At 39.0% G+C, this 19,418-nt stretch overlaps 19 non-coding genes and 1 pseudogene across 19 annotated transcripts; all 20 read left to right on the plus strand.

Annotated features, from left to right (window-relative positions):
- The first annotated feature begins 353 nt into the window (after nt 1-353).
- Nucleotides 354-472, plus strand: LOC128212677 (5S ribosomal RNA). Its single transcript, XR_008257582.1, has one exon. It is a non-coding gene; the product is annotated as a 5S ribosomal RNA (ribosomal RNA).
- Nucleotides 473-7,240: 6,768 nt separating this feature from the next.
- Nucleotides 7,241-7,378, plus strand: LOC128212646 (U1 spliceosomal RNA; annotated as a pseudogene).
- Nucleotides 7,379-7,749: 371 nt separating this feature from the next.
- LOC128212679 (5S ribosomal RNA) lies at nt 7,750-7,868 on the plus strand. Its single transcript, XR_008257584.1, has one exon. It is a non-coding gene; the product is annotated as a 5S ribosomal RNA (ribosomal RNA).
- A 653-nt stretch (nt 7,869-8,521) lies between these two features.
- Nucleotides 8,522-8,685, plus strand: LOC128212584 (U1 spliceosomal RNA). The gene has a single exon (XR_008257504.1). It is a non-coding gene; the product is annotated as a U1 spliceosomal RNA (small nuclear RNA).
- Nucleotides 8,686-9,056: 371 nt separating this feature from the next.
- Nucleotides 9,057-9,175, plus strand: LOC128212680 (5S ribosomal RNA). Its single transcript, XR_008257585.1, has one exon. It is a non-coding gene; the product is annotated as a 5S ribosomal RNA (ribosomal RNA).
- A 653-nt stretch (nt 9,176-9,828) lies between these two features.
- LOC128212585 (U1 spliceosomal RNA) lies at nt 9,829-9,992 on the plus strand. The gene has a single exon (XR_008257505.1). It is a non-coding gene; the product is annotated as a U1 spliceosomal RNA (small nuclear RNA).
- A 371-nt stretch (nt 9,993-10,363) lies between these two features.
- On the plus strand, nt 10,364-10,482 carry LOC128212681 (5S ribosomal RNA). Its single transcript, XR_008257586.1, has one exon. It is a non-coding gene; the product is annotated as a 5S ribosomal RNA (ribosomal RNA).
- A 653-nt stretch (nt 10,483-11,135) lies between these two features.
- On the plus strand, nt 11,136-11,299 carry LOC128212587 (U1 spliceosomal RNA). The gene has a single exon (XR_008257507.1). It is a non-coding gene; the product is annotated as a U1 spliceosomal RNA (small nuclear RNA).
- Nucleotides 11,300-11,670: 371 nt separating this feature from the next.
- On the plus strand, nt 11,671-11,789 carry LOC128212682 (5S ribosomal RNA). The gene has a single exon (XR_008257587.1). It is a non-coding gene; the product is annotated as a 5S ribosomal RNA (ribosomal RNA).
- Nucleotides 11,790-12,442: 653 nt separating this feature from the next.
- Nucleotides 12,443-12,606, plus strand: LOC128212588 (U1 spliceosomal RNA). The gene has a single exon (XR_008257508.1). It is a non-coding gene; the product is annotated as a U1 spliceosomal RNA (small nuclear RNA).
- A 371-nt stretch (nt 12,607-12,977) lies between these two features.
- LOC128212684 (5S ribosomal RNA) lies at nt 12,978-13,096 on the plus strand. The gene has a single exon (XR_008257588.1). It is a non-coding gene; the product is annotated as a 5S ribosomal RNA (ribosomal RNA).
- A 653-nt stretch (nt 13,097-13,749) lies between these two features.
- LOC128212589 (U1 spliceosomal RNA) lies at nt 13,750-13,913 on the plus strand. Its single transcript, XR_008257509.1, has one exon. It is a non-coding gene; the product is annotated as a U1 spliceosomal RNA (small nuclear RNA).
- A 371-nt stretch (nt 13,914-14,284) lies between these two features.
- On the plus strand, nt 14,285-14,403 carry LOC128212685 (5S ribosomal RNA). The gene has a single exon (XR_008257589.1). It is a non-coding gene; the product is annotated as a 5S ribosomal RNA (ribosomal RNA).
- A 653-nt stretch (nt 14,404-15,056) lies between these two features.
- On the plus strand, nt 15,057-15,220 carry LOC128212590 (U1 spliceosomal RNA). The gene has a single exon (XR_008257510.1). It is a non-coding gene; the product is annotated as a U1 spliceosomal RNA (small nuclear RNA).
- A 371-nt stretch (nt 15,221-15,591) lies between these two features.
- LOC128212686 (5S ribosomal RNA) lies at nt 15,592-15,710 on the plus strand. Its single transcript, XR_008257590.1, has one exon. It is a non-coding gene; the product is annotated as a 5S ribosomal RNA (ribosomal RNA).
- A 653-nt stretch (nt 15,711-16,363) lies between these two features.
- Nucleotides 16,364-16,527, plus strand: LOC128212591 (U1 spliceosomal RNA). The gene has a single exon (XR_008257511.1). It is a non-coding gene; the product is annotated as a U1 spliceosomal RNA (small nuclear RNA).
- Nucleotides 16,528-16,898: 371 nt separating this feature from the next.
- Nucleotides 16,899-17,017, plus strand: LOC128212687 (5S ribosomal RNA). The gene has a single exon (XR_008257591.1). It is a non-coding gene; the product is annotated as a 5S ribosomal RNA (ribosomal RNA).
- Nucleotides 17,018-17,670: 653 nt separating this feature from the next.
- On the plus strand, nt 17,671-17,834 carry LOC128212592 (U1 spliceosomal RNA). Its single transcript, XR_008257512.1, has one exon. It is a non-coding gene; the product is annotated as a U1 spliceosomal RNA (small nuclear RNA).
- Nucleotides 17,835-18,205: 371 nt separating this feature from the next.
- Nucleotides 18,206-18,324, plus strand: LOC128212688 (5S ribosomal RNA). The gene has a single exon (XR_008257592.1). It is a non-coding gene; the product is annotated as a 5S ribosomal RNA (ribosomal RNA).
- Nucleotides 18,325-18,977: 653 nt separating this feature from the next.
- On the plus strand, nt 18,978-19,141 carry LOC128212593 (U1 spliceosomal RNA). The gene has a single exon (XR_008257513.1). It is a non-coding gene; the product is annotated as a U1 spliceosomal RNA (small nuclear RNA).
- The last annotated feature ends 277 nt before the right edge of the window (nt 19,142-19,418 follow it).

The following is a 19,418-nucleotide window of genomic DNA, read 5'->3' on the forward strand; positions in this document are numbered from 1 at the left end:
TAAAAAATAAAATCATAATAAGAAGGGGTCTCGTCTGACAGCGTGGCCGCTCGTCATTCTAAACGGTAAACACGTGTGCGAGCGCACACGAACGATAGTGTATTAAAAGTGTTACGCGTACAAGCCGGGTATATGGTAATGCTGGTTGTACTTATAAATACGGAATACTTGTTCTATTACCTATTATTTTTAATAATGTTCACGTTTTATATCATTACCAACATCGCCATTATTATTATTATTACTATATAATTGAAATGTTGCTATGATATATAATTAAATGTGAAAACTAAAAATAGAACACCGTCTGCTTAAGCAACACCTATATAATGCTTCGTTTTACAGGTACTGATGTCTACGGCCATATCACGTTGAAAACACCGGTTCTCGTCCGATCACCGAAGTTAAGCAACGTCGAGCCCGGTTAGTACTTGGATGGGTGACCGCCTGGGAATACCGGGTGCTGTAGACTTTTACTTTTTGTTTAAATATTATATGTATTAAAATACGTTTTAATGCACGTTTTCGTGCAGTTACGTGTACACACTGCAATTATTTCACACAAAAATGCAAACTTTTGTGAAAATGCGTTACATATAGGACCACTATCGCTGAACAACGTTGTTATTCGTATTTATGACGTTGCGTCTAAGAGTGAACGTCTCTTGAGCGCAATGACGTAGAAGCGCTGCCGTCATGACGTTGTGACGCGATGTTAAATTTCAACTGACGTCGCAGACTTGGCAACGTCAGGAAGACATTAGTTTTTGCGTGGATACGTTACGTTACGAAGCAAGTGTTTGTATTGACACATTTTTTTAAAATGATGTGAATTTTGCGCTTTGTTGTTACGACATACTTACATGAGTCATGGCTACTTATACACACATATTGAATGCAGCGGTTACGTACAAACCGGAAGCACCACTCTAACCTTGCATACACAAAATATGCGTTTTAACGAAAATGCGAAATGAGAACGGGGTTTCTGCCCAAACACGGAAACAATGTGCGCAAGCGAATACAGCGCGCGCGACTAGACCGCGGTACCCTTGTTTGACCAGGCCTGTACTCGGAAACTGTATTCATGTTGGTATATAAGTGAAATAGCCGCCGCTGCCCAGCATACTTACCTGGCACAGGGGATACCGTGATCTGCATGCAGTAATTTCGTTTTCCTCGTGGAGCTTTACTTAAAGTGTATTTCAGTGGAGTGTTAAATAAACATGACTAGTATTGCTGCATACTTTCCCGCATTAGTGGGAAAGGCAGTTAGTGCGGACATAGAAAATAGATCCGTGAAAATTTCATGTATGAACAATAGAAATGTTTCTATGGCTGACTTAGTCATGATGATGGGAAAGTATAATGTAGACGCAGGAGAAGTGGACACCATTTCCAGGGGACCTCCGGGATCACGATTTTTCGAAGTGTCTTTACGCAGCCGAGATGTGGTGGAGCGATTTATAGGAAATACTGATTTTTCATATAGAGGGAAAAATTTCAGTGTGGTTGATTATCATAATCAAATCGTTGAGTGTCGTGTGCACTGGTTGCCAGTGCACACATGTGCAAATGTACTTCATAGCATTTTTGAACGTTATGGAAAGGTCCTGGGTATTTCTGATGACGCGATCAAGTTCGGGGAAAATTCCGTTAAAACAGGAATAAGGATTGTCAAAATTTCAGTGAATGAAATAGAAAAGGGGCAAATTCCCCACATCTTGAATTTTGAATGTGGAACTCGAGCATTGGTGACAATGCGGGGACGTGCTCCTCTGTGTCTGCGCTGCCAGCGCATTGGCCACGTGAGGAGCACCTGCCCCGGCATTGTCACTAATGCTGGGGCAGTTGTTTCAGGTGAGGCAACGCCTGATCCTGAGGCTGTTGTGAACGAGGTCGGGGCCGAGGTCGTGGAAGAGAAGGTGCAGGATGTGCAGACAGGAGGGGTGGAGCAGACCAGGGAGGTGGAAGTCACGGAGGAAACTGGGATAGCTGCAGAGGTAGAAGAAACAGAAGGGGATAATGAGGGTGAGATGGAGTTTTCGTCTGAGGCCAGAGGGGAGAAGCGTTCCGCTTCCGAGGAGACGGACCCTGGTTGGGATGTCGTCGACCGTCGGAGGCGGAAGGCCAGGGGCGCGTCTGTGGCCGGGTCTGGGGACTCCAGAGGTCTCAGTGCGATCCTCGTTGAGGATCCTCTGACACCCGAGGAGTCCACGGCCCAGGACACGGTCATGGACGAGCTTCTGTCTATGCAGAGTCCTTTTCATAATTAATCCTTTTTCCTCTTTTTTCCTTTACGATTATGTCTAACGATTTAAAACCTTGTTTTTGCGGAGATTTACCTGAAATGTATTATGGACAGTGCCTTTGCCTCACGATTTCTATTTACGGCTTTGCCGGGTCTAAAATTCACTGTGTACATGTATATATTTTGCTTCTCTTTAGTTGAGCAAGGTTTATCGTTGACACACCATGGTCATATATATAGGCGTTCTTTTTCCAATATATGTCATTTAATACTGTCTGTTTATTTCTGTCTACACGGACAATGTACAGAGTTTACGATGTATCGTCTGCCGTCCATACTACTAGTATTGGATTTTCGTCTGCTAATAGTTTACACCTTTACTTCTTTCGTATTAAACTACTTTATCTCAGAATATTGTAAATTTAGCGTTATTGCCTACATATATCTGTACGTTACAAGGTTTAAATTGAGTGTTCGTCTGCTAGTTATAAACTTAAATCAGAAACAAACTATTTCGTCTGCTTTTGGTTTGATTAGTTTAAACTTAATCTCAAGATTGACAGGTACAATACGGTTTAAAATGATTTATGTACACAGTGTTTATTTAAAATGGCTTTAAATATATTTAGTTTAAATATTAATGGACTTCGGTCTAAACCCAAGCAATCCTTTATAAAGGATTTTATTTCTGCTAATAATGTAGATATACTTTGCTTGCAAGAAACGCATATTAATAATTTCTTTTTCGTTAAAGATATTGAAATACACATTTCAAATAAATACAGATATATATGGAGTTATGGTTTCGGACAGTCAGCTGGAACATGTGTCATAATTATAAATGATAAAATTAATATTGAAAGTTTTCAAACGGATTTTGATGGTCGGTTTTTATATTTAGATTTAGATATTTGTGACTTTAAAGTTAGATTATGTAATATATATGCACCAAATGTTCCTGGGGAACGTAATGAGTACTTTACAAATATTAAACAGTTTTTTGTTACATCAAGGAATTTAATTATTTTAGGAGACTTTAATTTTATTTTTGATACTAGGCTAGATAAAATTGGAGGTAATGTTGATAAAGGTAGTCTTGGTTCAAAAATATTTTCTTCAGTTATTAAAAATTATGGTTTATTTGATGTTTACAGGAATAAACATCCGAATACGGTTAAGATATCTTGGTGTAAAAATGGTATTGGGTGTAGGTTAGATAGAATTTATTTTTCTTTAAAATTCAAAGGCGAAATTATAGATACTGGTTATATGCCATGTCCTCTTTCGGATCATGATTTTGTCTACTTTAAACTTCCTTTAAATAATGATATAAGTATAGGAAAGTCGTATTGGAAATTAAATAATTCCATATTATCAGATGAAGATTTTCAATTAGGTTTTAAGTTCTATTGGAAAATTATTAGTAGAACTGATGAAATTACCCTTGAGTGGTGGGACAAGATGAAGTTATTGATTAAGGAATTTTGCATTGATTATAGTAAATGTAAGAATATTGAATATCACAAAGAGTTAAGAAATTTAATTAAAGAGTATCAAAGTTCAGCGTCTATTAATGAGAGAATATTTATCAAATCTAAAATAAGTGAATTATATAAAGTCAAACATACTGGTGCTCTGATTCGTAGTAAAGTCAATATGATTAATCATAATGAGAATATTTCAAGCTTTTATCATGATGTGGAATTTTCTAAAAATAAAGACAAAATTATATACAAGATAGTCGATAATAACAGAGAGAAAAATACATCTCTTGGAATATTAGATTCTTTTAGGAATTTTTATAAAACTTTGTATGCAGCTGAATATATTGATAGTTCATTAAATGACATTTTTCTACAAGATTTACCCAGAGTTTCTAATGATGACAATGATGATTTAATTCAAAATATTACTGTTACTGATATTGAAACTGCCTTAAAACAAATGAATCACGATAAAACCCCTGGTAGTGATGGGTTAACGTCCTTGTTTTATTTGACATTTTTTAATATTTTTGGTCCAATTTTAGAGAAATTATTCAATATATGCTATGACCTTGGAACTATGTCTAATTCTCAGAAATTATCTTACATTACTTTATTATGTAAAGATAAAAATAATCCGTCTGTTATGAAAAATTATAGACCTATTTCTTTATTAAACGTAGATAGAAAGTTGTTATCTAAAATAATTACTAACAGACTGACCAATGTTTTACCAAGTATTATTGGTATAAGTCAAACATGTTCTATTAAAGGTAGATCTATATTTGATAATATACATTTAATTAGGAATCTATTAGACTATATTGAACAGAAAGATATTACTGCTTGCTTTATAAACTTAGACCAGGAAAAGGCTTTTGACAAAGTGTCGTGGCCATATATGTTCTCTGTTTTACAGAGTTTTGGTTTTGATGATAAATTTATTAAATGGATTAAAGTTTTATATAATGATGTGTCCACATCAGTTATTGTTAATGGACATATTTCAAATCCGTTTCAATTAGAGCGTTCTGTTCGCCAGGGTTGTTCTTTATCTCCGTTATTGTATGTTTTATGTTTAGAACCATTAGCCAAAAAAGTACAAGATGATAAAAATATAAATGGTGTCATAGCTCCGGGTGGTAAATTTCACGTTAAAATGTCTTTATATGCAGACGACAATACTACAGTTCTAACTGACAATCAATCCATTAATTTGTTTTTTAAACATGTTCATAATTTTCAAAGATTGTCTGGTTCAAAAATCAATTTTAATAAGTCATCGGGTATGTTTTTAGGAAAGTGGAAAACTCGAGACGATCATCCTTTTGGTATTTCGTGGGTTGAAAACTGTAAATTATTAGGTTATAAATTTGGTTATGATTTAACTAATGATGATATATGGGGTAAACTATTCAATAATTTTAGAAATACTTTGAATTTATGGTCGTCACGAGCAATGTCGTTTAAAGGTAAAAGTCATATTTTAAATAGCTATGTTGTTTCTAAAATATTGTTTTATATATTTGCCCAGGACATGCATCATTATTACTTGAATAATTTCCAAAAATCATGTTTTAGATACATATGGAGTAGTACTTTTGAACCAGTTTGTAGGAAGTCGTTATACTTACCTTTCAGTCAAGGGGGTTTAAATATACCTTGTATTTCTTTGAAAATTAAAGCTTTCTTTTTGTCGCATATATGTAGATATTTAAATAATGATGATATTCCTTGGAAGTATTTTACAACATATTGGATTGGGATACAAATGCGTACATATAACCCCTTATTTGCTTCTAATTTAATTCCGCATAGTGATTTTGTTCCTCCCTTTTATATTAAATGTCTGAAATATTTAAAAGAATTTGAAGAAATTTCTTCCTTTGTGCCTAACCTATTAAATGCAAAGCAATTATATGCGACTTTTGTTACAAGGAATATTGAACCAAAGTGTGTAAAAGATAATCCATATATTAATTTTAAAAACGCTTTCAGCAATATTTTTTCAAGAGCAGTAGACCCGATATGTAGAAATACTTGTTTTAAACTTGTTCATGACGTCACATACGTTAACTATTACTTATCAAGATTTGATCGTTCTTTACCAAATAAATGCACTTTTTGTGATAGAGTTGAGACTATTGACCATTTATTTATAGAATGTAGCTTTGTTCTACCTTTGAACAAAGCATGTTTATATTTATTCAATCTACTTACAAATGGCAATTATTCATTTAGTAAAAAATGGTTTCATTTCTTTGACATTGAATGTAATCACAATGTTAAATATGTCCTTCTTATTATTTTGTCAGAGTCTAGACATATTATTTGGTGTAGTAGGAATGATGTTAAAAAAGAGAAGAAAACTTTAGCCTCAAGTGATCTCGTTTATAGGTTTTTTAATAGAATAAAATATAGAATTTTAATTGATTATAAAAGGCTACATATTGATAAATTTAAATTGTATTGGTCTGAATTCTGTCTAATAGAACACAGTCAAATCAAGTACTTTACCATTTTAAATCCAAAGTTTCATATTAAATAATATCTTGTGTATGCAATGCTTTCAGTGTCTTTGCTGTTTGTGTTTTTCTTCTGCTTTCAGGTTGATGGCTGCGCAGGAAGGGCATAGCTTGGACTGACGGTCATTTCCCTGGGGGCAGAAGATAGCCATATTATTTGCATTTTATGTATTGTTTGTATTATATGTCTTTTTTCATAGATACTCTGTCTCGCTCTCTCATTTCATGCATCTCATTCATGTGTATATATGTAACCCAGTCAGGGATTCATATCATTTCATGCATACTTTCCTCATTTCACTCACCCTTCATATGTATATATGTAACCCAGTTTTGGGACCATTATCTCATTTCACTCATTTAAGGTTTCGTCAGGGTATCTCTAACCTTTTCTTTATACCAAGGCATTTTTCTAAAATTATTGCTTTTTCGTAAAGTCTTCTTTTTTACATTTCATTTCATTGGTCGGGGGTGAGGGAGGGGACTTGGGGAGGTCCGCACTATGAGCCTCGGTGCGGAACTGCTCGGGTCGTCATCACCATCTTCTGCCAGATATCTTTTTAAATGACAATTCAAAATTATCCTGTTTTTCAAATGTTTGAATTTTTTCACCTTGGTATACTACTAACATACTTGCCTCAGCACCACCAGTTTATAATGTATATAATTGTCTGTATTATGTGTTATTTGCTTCTCCCCTCGACGCTGAGTTTATCTAAAACAGTTTAAATATATAGATATTGACTTTTAAAAATAGTTCAACAAGTGAAAGTGACTTTCAAGTGACTAATAGTGAAACGATATAAAAGTGATCGATTAAGTGAATATAACAGTGACTTTTCCAAACTTCAAAACTATTGCATTATGTTACTTTTGTTATTTATATCAATGTTAAGGTGCTTTCTCGAGGCAAGTTGGGCGGGGCGCTTTACACCCCACCCACATGTTATTTTATGTGAATAAAGTTTTATGAAAAAAAAAAAAAAAAATGGCGGTTCCCCCAGGAAGAGGCTCTTCCATTGCACTTCGGTTGGGCTGGCGCCTGCGATTACCCCAAATGTGGGTAACTCGGGTGCGCAATTTATTTGTGTGGGAGATTGCGTTCGCGCTAACTCCCGATCATAATAAAACAAAACTAAAAAATAAAATCATAATAAGAAGGGGTCTCGTCTGACAGCGTGGCCGCTCGTCATTCTAAACGGTAAACACGTGTGCGAGCGCACACGAACGATAGTGTATTAAAAGTGTTACGCGTACAAGCCGGGTATATGGTAATGCTGGTTGTACTTATAAATACGGAATACTTGTTCTATTACCTATTATTTTTAATAATGTTCACGTTTTATATCATTACCAACATCGCCATTATTATTATTATTACTATATAATTGAAATGTTGCTATGATATATAATTAAATGTGAAAACTAAAAATAGAACACCGTCTGCTTAAGCAACACCTATATAATGCTTCGTTTTACAGGTACTGATGTCTACGGCCATATCACGTTGAAAACACCGGTTCTCGTCCGATCACCGAAGTTAAGCAACGTCGAGCCCGGTTAGTACTTGGATGGGTGACCGCCTGGGAATACCGGGTGCTGTAGACTTTTACTTTTTGTTTAAATATTATATGTATTAAAATACGTTTTAATGCACGTTTTCGTGCAGTTACGTGTACACACTGCAATTATTTCACACAAAAATGCAAACTTTTGTGAAAATGCGTTACATATAGGACCACTATCGCTGAACAACGTTGTTATTCGTATTTATGACGTTGCGTCTAAGAGTGAACGTCTCTTGAGCGCAATGACGTAGAAGCGCTGCCGTCATGACGTTGTGACGCGATGTTAAATTTCAACTGACGTCGCAGACTTGGCAACGTCAGGAAGACATTAGTTTTTGCGTGGATACGTTACGTTACGAAGCAAGTGTTTGTATTGACACATTTTTTTAAAATGATGTGAATTTTGCGCTTTGTTGTTACGACATACTTACATGAGTCATGGCTACTTATACACACATATTGAATGCAGCGGTTACGTACAAACCGGAAGCACCACTCTAACCTTGCATACACAAAATATGCGTTTTAACGAAAATGCGAAATGAGAACGGGGTTTCTGCCCAAACACGGAAACAATGTGCGCAAGCGAATACAGCGCGCGCGACTAGACCGCGGTACCCTTGTTTGACCAGGCCTGTACTCGGAAACTGTATTCATGTTGGTATATAAGTGAAATAGCCGCCGCTGCCCAGCATACTTACCTGGCACAGGGGATACCGTGATCAAGATGGCGGTTCCCCCAGGAAGAGGCTCTTCCATTGCACTTCGGTTGGGCTGGCGCCTGCGATTACCCCAAATGTGGGTAACTCGGGTGCGCAATTTATTTGTGTGGGAGATTGCGTTCGCGCTAACTCCCGATCATAATAAAACAAAACTAAAAAATAAAATCATAATAAGAAGGGGTCTCGTCTGACAGCGTGGCCGCTCGTCATTCTAAACGGTAAACACGTGTGCGAGCGCACACGAACGATAGTGTATTAAAAGTGTTACGCGTACAAGCCGGGTATATGGTAATGCTGGTTGTACTTATAAATACGGAATACTTGTTCTATTACCTATTATTTTTAATAATGTTCACGTTTTATATCATTACCAACATCGCCATTATTATTATTATTACTATATAATTGAAATGTTGCTATGATATATAATTAAATGTGAAAACTAAAAATAGAACACCGTCTGCTTAAGCAACACCTATATAATGCTTCGTTTTACAGGTACTGATGTCTACGGCCATATCACGTTGAAAACACCGGTTCTCGTCCGATCACCGAAGTTAAGCAACGTCGAGCCCGGTTAGTACTTGGATGGGTGACCGCCTGGGAATACCGGGTGCTGTAGACTTTTACTTTTTGTTTAAATATTATATGTATTAAAATACGTTTTAATGCACGTTTTCGTGCAGTTACGTGTACACACTGCAATTATTTCACACAAAAATGCAAACTTTTGTGAAAATGCGTTACATATAGGACCACTATCGCTGAACAACGTTGTTATTCGTATTTATGACGTTGCGTCTAAGAGTGAACGTCTCTTGAGCGCAATGACGTAGAAGCGCTGCCGTCATGACGTTGTGACGCGATGTTAAATTTCAACTGACGTCGCAGACTTGGCAACGTCAGGAAGACATTAGTTTTTGCGTGGATACGTTACGTTACGAAGCAAGTGTTTGTATTGACACATTTTTTTAAAATGATGTGAATTTTGCGCTTTGTTGTTACGACATACTTACATGAGTCATGGCTACTTATACACACATATTGAATGCAGCGGTTACGTACAAACCGGAAGCACCACTCTAACCTTGCATACACAAAATATGCGTTTTAACGAAAATGCGAAATGAGAACGGGGTTTCTGCCCAAACACGGAAACAATGTGCGCAAGCGAATACAGCGCGCGCGACTAGACCGCGGTACCCTTGTTTGACCAGGCCTGTACTCGGAAACTGTATTCATGTTGGTATATAAGTGAAATAGCCGCCGCTGCCCAGCATACTTACCTGGCACAGGGGATACCGTGATCAAGATGGCGGTTCCCCCAGGAAGAGGCTCTTCCATTGCACTTCGGTTGGGCTGGCGCCTGCGATTACCCCAAATGTGGGTAACTCGGGTGCGCAATTTATTTGTGTGGGAGATTGCGTTCGCGCTAACTCCCGATCATAATAAAACAAAACTAAAAAATAAAATCATAATAAGAAGGGGTCTCGTCTGACAGCGTGGCCGCTCGTCATTCTAAACGGTAAACACGTGTGCGAGCGCACACGAACGATAGTGTATTAAAAGTGTTACGCGTACAAGCCGGGTATATGGTAATGCTGGTTGTACTTATAAATACGGAATACTTGTTCTATTACCTATTATTTTTAATAATGTTCACGTTTTATATCATTACCAACATCGCCATTATTATTATTATTACTATATAATTGAAATGTTGCTATGATATATAATTAAATGTGAAAACTAAAAATAGAACACCGTCTGCTTAAGCAACACCTATATAATGCTTCGTTTTACAGGTACTGATGTCTACGGCCATATCACGTTGAAAACACCGGTTCTCGTCCGATCACCGAAGTTAAGCAACGTCGAGCCCGGTTAGTACTTGGATGGGTGACCGCCTGGGAATACCGGGTGCTGTAGACTTTTACTTTTTGTTTAAATATTATATGTATTAAAATACGTTTTAATGCACGTTTTCGTGCAGTTACGTGTACACACTGCAATTATTTCACACAAAAATGCAAACTTTTGTGAAAATGCGTTACATATAGGACCACTATCGCTGAACAACGTTGTTATTCGTATTTATGACGTTGCGTCTAAGAGTGAACGTCTCTTGAGCGCAATGACGTAGAAGCGCTGCCGTCATGACGTTGTGACGCGATGTTAAATTTCAACTGACGTCGCAGACTTGGCAACGTCAGGAAGACATTAGTTTTTGCGTGGATACGTTACGTTACGAAGCAAGTGTTTGTATTGACACATTTTTTTAAAATGATGTGAATTTTGCGCTTTGTTGTTACGACATACTTACATGAGTCATGGCTACTTATACACACATATTGAATGCAGCGGTTACGTACAAACCGGAAGCACCACTCTAACCTTGCATACACAAAATATGCGTTTTAACGAAAATGCGAAATGAGAACGGGGTTTCTGCCCAAACACGGAAACAATGTGCGCAAGCGAATACAGCGCGCGCGACTAGACCGCGGTACCCTTGTTTGACCAGGCCTGTACTCGGAAACTGTATTCATGTTGGTATATAAGTGAAATAGCCGCCGCTGCCCAGCATACTTACCTGGCACAGGGGATACCGTGATCAAGATGGCGGTTCCCCCAGGAAGAGGCTCTTCCATTGCACTTCGGTTGGGCTGGCGCCTGCGATTACCCCAAATGTGGGTAACTCGGGTGCGCAATTTATTTGTGTGGGAGATTGCGTTCGCGCTAACTCCCGATCATAATAAAACAAAACTAAAAAATAAAATCATAATAAGAAGGGGTCTCGTCTGACAGCGTGGCCGCTCGTCATTCTAAACGGTAAACACGTGTGCGAGCGCACACGAACGATAGTGTATTAAAAGTGTTACGCGTACAAGCCGGGTATATGGTAATGCTGGTTGTACTTATAAATACGGAATACTTGTTCTATTACCTATTATTTTTAATAATGTTCACGTTTTATATCATTACCAACATCGCCATTATTATTATTATTACTATATAATTGAAATGTTGCTATGATATATAATTAAATGTGAAAACTAAAAATAGAACACCGTCTGCTTAAGCAACACCTATATAATGCTTCGTTTTACAGGTACTGATGTCTACGGCCATATCACGTTGAAAACACCGGTTCTCGTCCGATCACCGAAGTTAAGCAACGTCGAGCCCGGTTAGTACTTGGATGGGTGACCGCCTGGGAATACCGGGTGCTGTAGACTTTTACTTTTTGTTTAAATATTATATGTATTAAAATACGTTTTAATGCACGTTTTCGTGCAGTTACGTGTACACACTGCAATTATTTCACACAAAAATGCAAACTTTTGTGAAAATGCGTTACATATAGGACCACTATCGCTGAACAACGTTGTTATTCGTATTTATGACGTTGCGTCTAAGAGTGAACGTCTCTTGAGCGCAATGACGTAGAAGCGCTGCCGTCATGACGTTGTGACGCGATGTTAAATTTCAACTGACGTCGCAGACTTGGCAACGTCAGGAAGACATTAGTTTTTGCGTGGATACGTTACGTTACGAAGCAAGTGTTTGTATTGACACATTTTTTTAAAATGATGTGAATTTTGCGCTTTGTTGTTACGACATACTTACATGAGTCATGGCTACTTATACACACATATTGAATGCAGCGGTTACGTACAAACCGGAAGCACCACTCTAACCTTGCATACACAAAATATGCGTTTTAACGAAAATGCGAAATGAGAACGGGGTTTCTGCCCAAACACGGAAACAATGTGCGCAAGCGAATACAGCGCGCGCGACTAGACCGCGGTACCCTTGTTTGACCAGGCCTGTACTCGGAAACTGTATTCATGTTGGTATATAAGTGAAATAGCCGCCGCTGCCCAGCATACTTACCTGGCACAGGGGATACCGTGATCAAGATGGCGGTTCCCCCAGGAAGAGGCTCTTCCATTGCACTTCGGTTGGGCTGGCGCCTGCGATTACCCCAAATGTGGGTAACTCGGGTGCGCAATTTATTTGTGTGGGAGATTGCGTTCGCGCTAACTCCCGATCATAATAAAACAAAACTAAAAAATAAAATCATAATAAGAAGGGGTCTCGTCTGACAGCGTGGCCGCTCGTCATTCTAAACGGTAAACACGTGTGCGAGCGCACACGAACGATAGTGTATTAAAAGTGTTACGCGTACAAGCCGGGTATATGGTAATGCTGGTTGTACTTATAAATACGGAATACTTGTTCTATTACCTATTATTTTTAATAATGTTCACGTTTTATATCATTACCAACATCGCCATTATTATTATTATTACTATATAATTGAAATGTTGCTATGATATATAATTAAATGTGAAAACTAAAAATAGAACACCGTCTGCTTAAGCAACACCTATATAATGCTTCGTTTTACAGGTACTGATGTCTACGGCCATATCACGTTGAAAACACCGGTTCTCGTCCGATCACCGAAGTTAAGCAACGTCGAGCCCGGTTAGTACTTGGATGGGTGACCGCCTGGGAATACCGGGTGCTGTAGACTTTTACTTTTTGTTTAAATATTATATGTATTAAAATACGTTTTAATGCACGTTTTCGTGCAGTTACGTGTACACACTGCAATTATTTCACACAAAAATGCAAACTTTTGTGAAAATGCGTTACATATAGGACCACTATCGCTGAACAACGTTGTTATTCGTATTTATGACGTTGCGTCTAAGAGTGAACGTCTCTTGAGCGCAATGACGTAGAAGCGCTGCCGTCATGACGTTGTGACGCGATGTTAAATTTCAACTGACGTCGCAGACTTGGCAACGTCAGGAAGACATTAGTTTTTGCGTGGATACGTTACGTTACGAAGCAAGTGTTTGTATTGACACATTTTTTTAAAATGATGTGAATTTTGCGCTTTGTTGTTACGACATACTTACATGAGTCATGGCTACTTATACACACATATTGAATGCAGCGGTTACGTACAAACCGGAAGCACCACTCTAACCTTGCATACACAAAATATGCGTTTTAACGAAAATGCGAAATGAGAACGGGGTTTCTGCCCAAACACGGAAACAATGTGCGCAAGCGAATACAGCGCGCGCGACTAGACCGCGGTACCCTTGTTTGACCAGGCCTGTACTCGGAAACTGTATTCATGTTGGTATATAAGTGAAATAGCCGCCGCTGCCCAGCATACTTACCTGGCACAGGGGATACCGTGATCAAGATGGCGGTTCCCCCAGGAAGAGGCTCTTCCATTGCACTTCGGTTGGGCTGGCGCCTGCGATTACCCCAAATGTGGGTAACTCGGGTGCGCAATTTATTTGTGTGGGAGATTGCGTTCGCGCTAACTCCCGATCATAATAAAACAAAACTAAAAAATAAAATCATAATAAGAAGGGGTCTCGTCTGACAGCGTGGCCGCTCGTCATTCTAAACGGTAAACACGTGTGCGAGCGCACACGAACGATAGTGTATTAAAAGTGTTACGCGTACAAGCCGGGTATATGGTAATGCTGGTTGTACTTATAAATACGGAATACTTGTTCTATTACCTATTATTTTTAATAATGTTCACGTTTTATATCATTACCAACATCGCCATTATTATTATTATTACTATATAATTGAAATGTTGCTATGATATATAATTAAATGTGAAAACTAAAAATAGAACACCGTCTGCTTAAGCAACACCTATATAATGCTTCGTTTTACAGGTACTGATGTCTACGGCCATATCACGTTGAAAACACCGGTTCTCGTCCGATCACCGAAGTTAAGCAACGTCGAGCCCGGTTAGTACTTGGATGGGTGACCGCCTGGGAATACCGGGTGCTGTAGACTTTTACTTTTTGTTTAAATATTATATGTATTAAAATACGTTTTAATGCACGTTTTCGTGCAGTTACGTGTACACACTGCAATTATTTCACACAAAAATGCAAACTTTTGTGAAAATGCGTTACATATAGGACCACTATCGCTGAACAACGTTGTTATTCGTATTTATGACGTTGCGTCTAAGAGTGAACGTCTCTTGAGCGCAATGACGTAGAAGCGCTGCCGTCATGACGTTGTGACGCGATGTTAAATTTCAACTGACGTCGCAGACTTGGCAACGTCAGGAAGACATTAGTTTTTGCGTGGATACGTTACGTTACGAAGCAAGTGTTTGTATTGACACATTTTTTTAAAATGATGTGAATTTTGCGCTTTGTTGTTACGACATACTTACATGAGTCATGGCTACTTATACACACATATTGAATGCAGCGGTTACGTACAAACCGGAAGCACCACTCTAACCTTGCATACACAAAATATGCGTTTTAACGAAAATGCGAAATGAGAACGGGGTTTCTGCCCAAACACGGAAACAATGTGCGCAAGCGAATACAGCGCGCGCGACTAGACCGCGGTACCCTTGTTTGACCAGGCCTGTACTCGGAAACTGTATTCATGTTGGTATATAAGTGAAATAGCCGCCGCTGCCCAGCATACTTACCTGGCACAGGGGATACCGTGATCAAGATGGCGGTTCCCCCAGGAAGAGGCTCTTCCATTGCACTTCGGTTGGGCTGGCGCCTGCGATTACCCCAAATGTGGGTAACTCGGGTGCGCAATTTATTTGTGTGGGAGATTGCGTTCGCGCTAACTCCCGATCATAATAAAACAAAACTAAAAAATAAAATCATAATAAGAAGGGGTCTCGTCTGACAGCGTGGCCGCTCGTCATTCTAAACGGTAAACACGTGTGCGAGCGCACACGAACGATAGTGTATTAAAAGTGTTACGCGTACAAGCCGGGTATATGGTAATGCTGGTTGTACTTATAAATACGGAATACTTGTTCTATTACCTATTATTTTTAATAATGTTCACGTTTTATATCATTACCAACATCGCCATTATTATTATTATTACTATATAATTGAAATGTTGCTATGATATATAATTAAATGTGAAAACTAAAAATAGAACACCGTCTGCTTAAGCAACACCTATATAATGCTTCGTTTTACAGGTACTGATGTCTACGGCCATATCACGTTGAAAACACCGGTTCTCGTCCGATCACCGAAGTTAAGCAACGTCGAGCCCGGTTAGTACTTGGATGGGTGACCGCCTGGGAATACCGGGTGCTGTAGACTTTTACTTTTTGTTTAAATATTATATGTATTAAAATACGTTTTAATGCACGTTTTCGTGCAGTTACGTGTACACACTGCAATTATTTCACACAAAAATGCAAACTTTTGTGAAAATGCGTTACATATAGGACCACTATCGCTGAACAACGTTGTTATTCGTATTTATGACGTTGCGTCTAAGAGTGAACGTCTCTTGAGCGCAATGACGTAGAAGCGCTGCCGTCATGACGTTGTGACGCGATGTTAAATTTCAACTGACGTCGCAGACTTGGCAACGTCAGGAAGACATTAGTTTTTGCGTGGATACGTTACGTTACGAAGCAAGTGTTTGTATTGACACATTTTTTTAAAATGATGTGAATTTTGCGCTTTGTTGTTACGACATACTTACATGAGTCATGGCTACTTATACACACATATTGAATGCAGCGGTTACGTACAAACCGGAAGCACCACTCTAACCTTGCATACACAAAATATGCGTTTTAACGAAAATGCGAAATGAGAACGGGGTTTCTGCCCAAACACGGAAACAATGTGCGCAAGCGAATACAGCGCGCGCGACTAGACCGCGGTACCCTTGTTTGACCAGGCCTGTACTCGGAAACTGTATTCATGTTGGTATATAAGTGAAATAGCCGCCGCTGCCCAGCATACTTACCTGGCACAGGGGATACCGTGATCAAGATGGCGGTTCCCCCAGGAAGAGGCTCTTCCATTGCACTTCGGTTGGGCTGGCGCCTGCGATTACCCCAAATGTGGGTAACTCGGGTGCGCAATTTATTTGTGTGGGAGATTGCGTTCGCGCTAACTCCCGATCATAATAAAACAAAACTAAAAAATAAAATCATAATAAGAAGGGGTCTCGTCTGACAGCGTGGCCGCTCGTCATTCTAAACGGTAAACACGTGTGCGAGCGCACACGAACGATAGTGTATTAAAAGTGTTACGCGTACAAGCCGGGTATATGGTAATGCTGGTTGTACTTATAAATACGGAATACTTGTTCTATTACCTATTATTTTTAATAATGTTCACGTTTTATATCATTACCAACATCGCCATTATTATTATTATTACTATATAATTGAAATGTTGCTATGATATATAATTAAATGTGAAAACTAAAAATAGAACACCGTCTGCTTAAGCAACACCTATATAATGCTTCGTTTTACAGGTACTGATGTCTACGGCCATATCACGTTGAAAACACCGGTTCTCGTCCGATCACCGAAGTTAAGCAACGTCGAGCCCGGTTAGTACTTGGATGGGTGACCGCCTGGGAATACCGGGTGCTGTAGACTTTTACTTTTTGTTTAAATATTATATGTATTAAAATACGTTTTAATGCACGTTTTCGTGCAGTTACGTGTACACACTGCAATTATTTCACACAAAAATGCAAACTTTTGTGAAAATGCGTTACATATAGGACCACTATCGCTGAACAACGTTGTTATTCGTATTTATGACGTTGCGTCTAAGAGTGAACGTCTCTTGAGCGCAATGACGTAGAAGCGCTGCCGTCATGACGTTGTGACGCGATGTTAAATTTCAACTGACGTCGCAGACTTGGCAACGTCAGGAAGACATTAGTTTTTGCGTGGATACGTTACGTTACGAAGCAAGTGTTTGTATTGACACATTTTTTTAAAATGATGTGAATTTTGCGCTTTGTTGTTACGACATACTTACATGAGTCATGGCTACTTATACACACATATTGAATGCAGCGGTTACGTACAAACCGGAAGCACCACTCTAACCTTGCATACACAAAATATGCGTTTTAACGAAAATGCGAAATGAGAACGGGGTTTCTGCCCAAACACGGAAACAATGTGCGCAAGCGAATACAGCGCGCGCGACTAGACCGCGGTACCCTTGTTTGACCAGGCCTGTACTCGGAAACTGTATTCATGTTGGTATATAAGTGAAATAGCCGCCGCTGCCCAGCATACTTACCTGGCACAGGGGATACCGTGATCAAGATGGCGGTTCCCCCAGGAAGAGGCTCTTCCATTGCACTTCGGTTGGGCTGGCGCCTGCGATTACCCCAAATGTGGGTAACTCGGGTGCGCAATTTATTTGTGTGGGAGATTGCGTTCGCGCTAACTCCCGATCATAATAAAACAAAACTAAAAAATAAAATCATAATAAGAAGGGGTCTCGTCTGACAGCGTGGCCGCTCGTCATTCTAAACGGTAAACACGTGTGCGAGCGCACACGAACGATAGTGTATTAAAAGTGTTACGCGTACAAGCCGGGTATATGGTAATGCTGGTTGTACTTATAAATACGGAATACTTGTTCTATTACCTATTATTTTTAATAATGTTCACGTTTTATATCATTACCAACATCGCCATTATTATTATTATTACTATATAATTGAAATGTTGCTATGATATATAATTAAATGTGAAAACTAAAAATAGAACACCGTCTGCTTAAGCAACACCTATATAATGCTTCGTTTTACAGGTACTGATGTCTACGGCCATATCACGTTGAAAACACCGGTTCTCGTCCGATCACCGAAGTTAAGCAACGTCGAGCCCGGTTAGTACTTGGATGGGTGACCGCCTGGGAATACCGGGTGCTGTAGACTTTTACTTTTTGTTTAAATATTATATGTATTAAAATACGTTTTAATGCACGTTTTCGTGCAGTTACGTGTACACACTGCAATTATTTCACACAAAAATGCAAACTTTTGTGAAAATGCGTTACATATAGGACCACTATCGCTGAACAACGTTGTTATTCGTATTTATGACGTTGCGTCTAAGAGTGAACGTCTCTTGAGCGCAATGACGTAGAAGCGCTGCCGTCATGACGTTGTGACGCGATGTTAAATTTCAACTGACGTCGCAGACTTGGCAACGTCAGGAAGACATTAGTTTTTGCGTGGATACGTTACGTTACGAAGCAAGTGTTTGTATTGACACATTTTTTTAAAATGATGTGAATTTTGCGCTTTGTTGTTACGACATACTTACATGAGTCATGGCTACTTATACACACATATTGAATGCAGCGGTTACGTACAAACCGGAAGCACCACTCTAACCTTGCATACACAAAATATGCGTTTTAACGAAAATGCGAAATGAGAACGGGGTTTCTGCCCAAACACGGAAACAATGTGCGCAAGCGAATACAGCGCGCGCGACTAGACCGCGGTACCCTTGTTTGACCAGGCCTGTACTCGGAAACTGTATTCATGTTGGTATATAAGTGAAATAGCCGCCGCTGCCCAGCATACTTACCTGGCACAGGGGATACCGTGATCAAGATGGCGGTTCCCCCAGGAAGAGGCTCTTCCATTGCACTTCGGTTGGGCTGGCGCCTGCGATTACCCCAAATGTGGGTAACTCGGGTGCGCAATTTATTTGTGTGGGAGATTGCGTTCGCGCTAACTCCCGATCATAATAAAACAAAACTAAAAAATAAAATCATAATAAGAAGGGGTCTCGTCTGACAGCGTGGCCGCTCGTCATTCTAAACGGTAAACACGTGTGCGAGCGCACACGAACGATAGTGTATTAAAAGTGTTACGCGTACAAGCCGGGTATATGGTAATGCTGGTTGTACTTATAAATACGGAATACTTGTTCTATTACCTATTATTTTTAATAATGTTCACGTTTTATATCATTACCAACATCGCCATTATTATTATTATTACTATATAATTGAAAT

The sequence above is a fragment of the Mya arenaria genome, chromosome 12, assembly GCF_026914265.1.
Source record: "Mya arenaria isolate MELC-2E11 chromosome 12, ASM2691426v1".
NCBI classification, from domain to species: Eukaryota; Metazoa; Mollusca; class Bivalvia; order Myida; family Myidae; genus Mya; species Mya arenaria.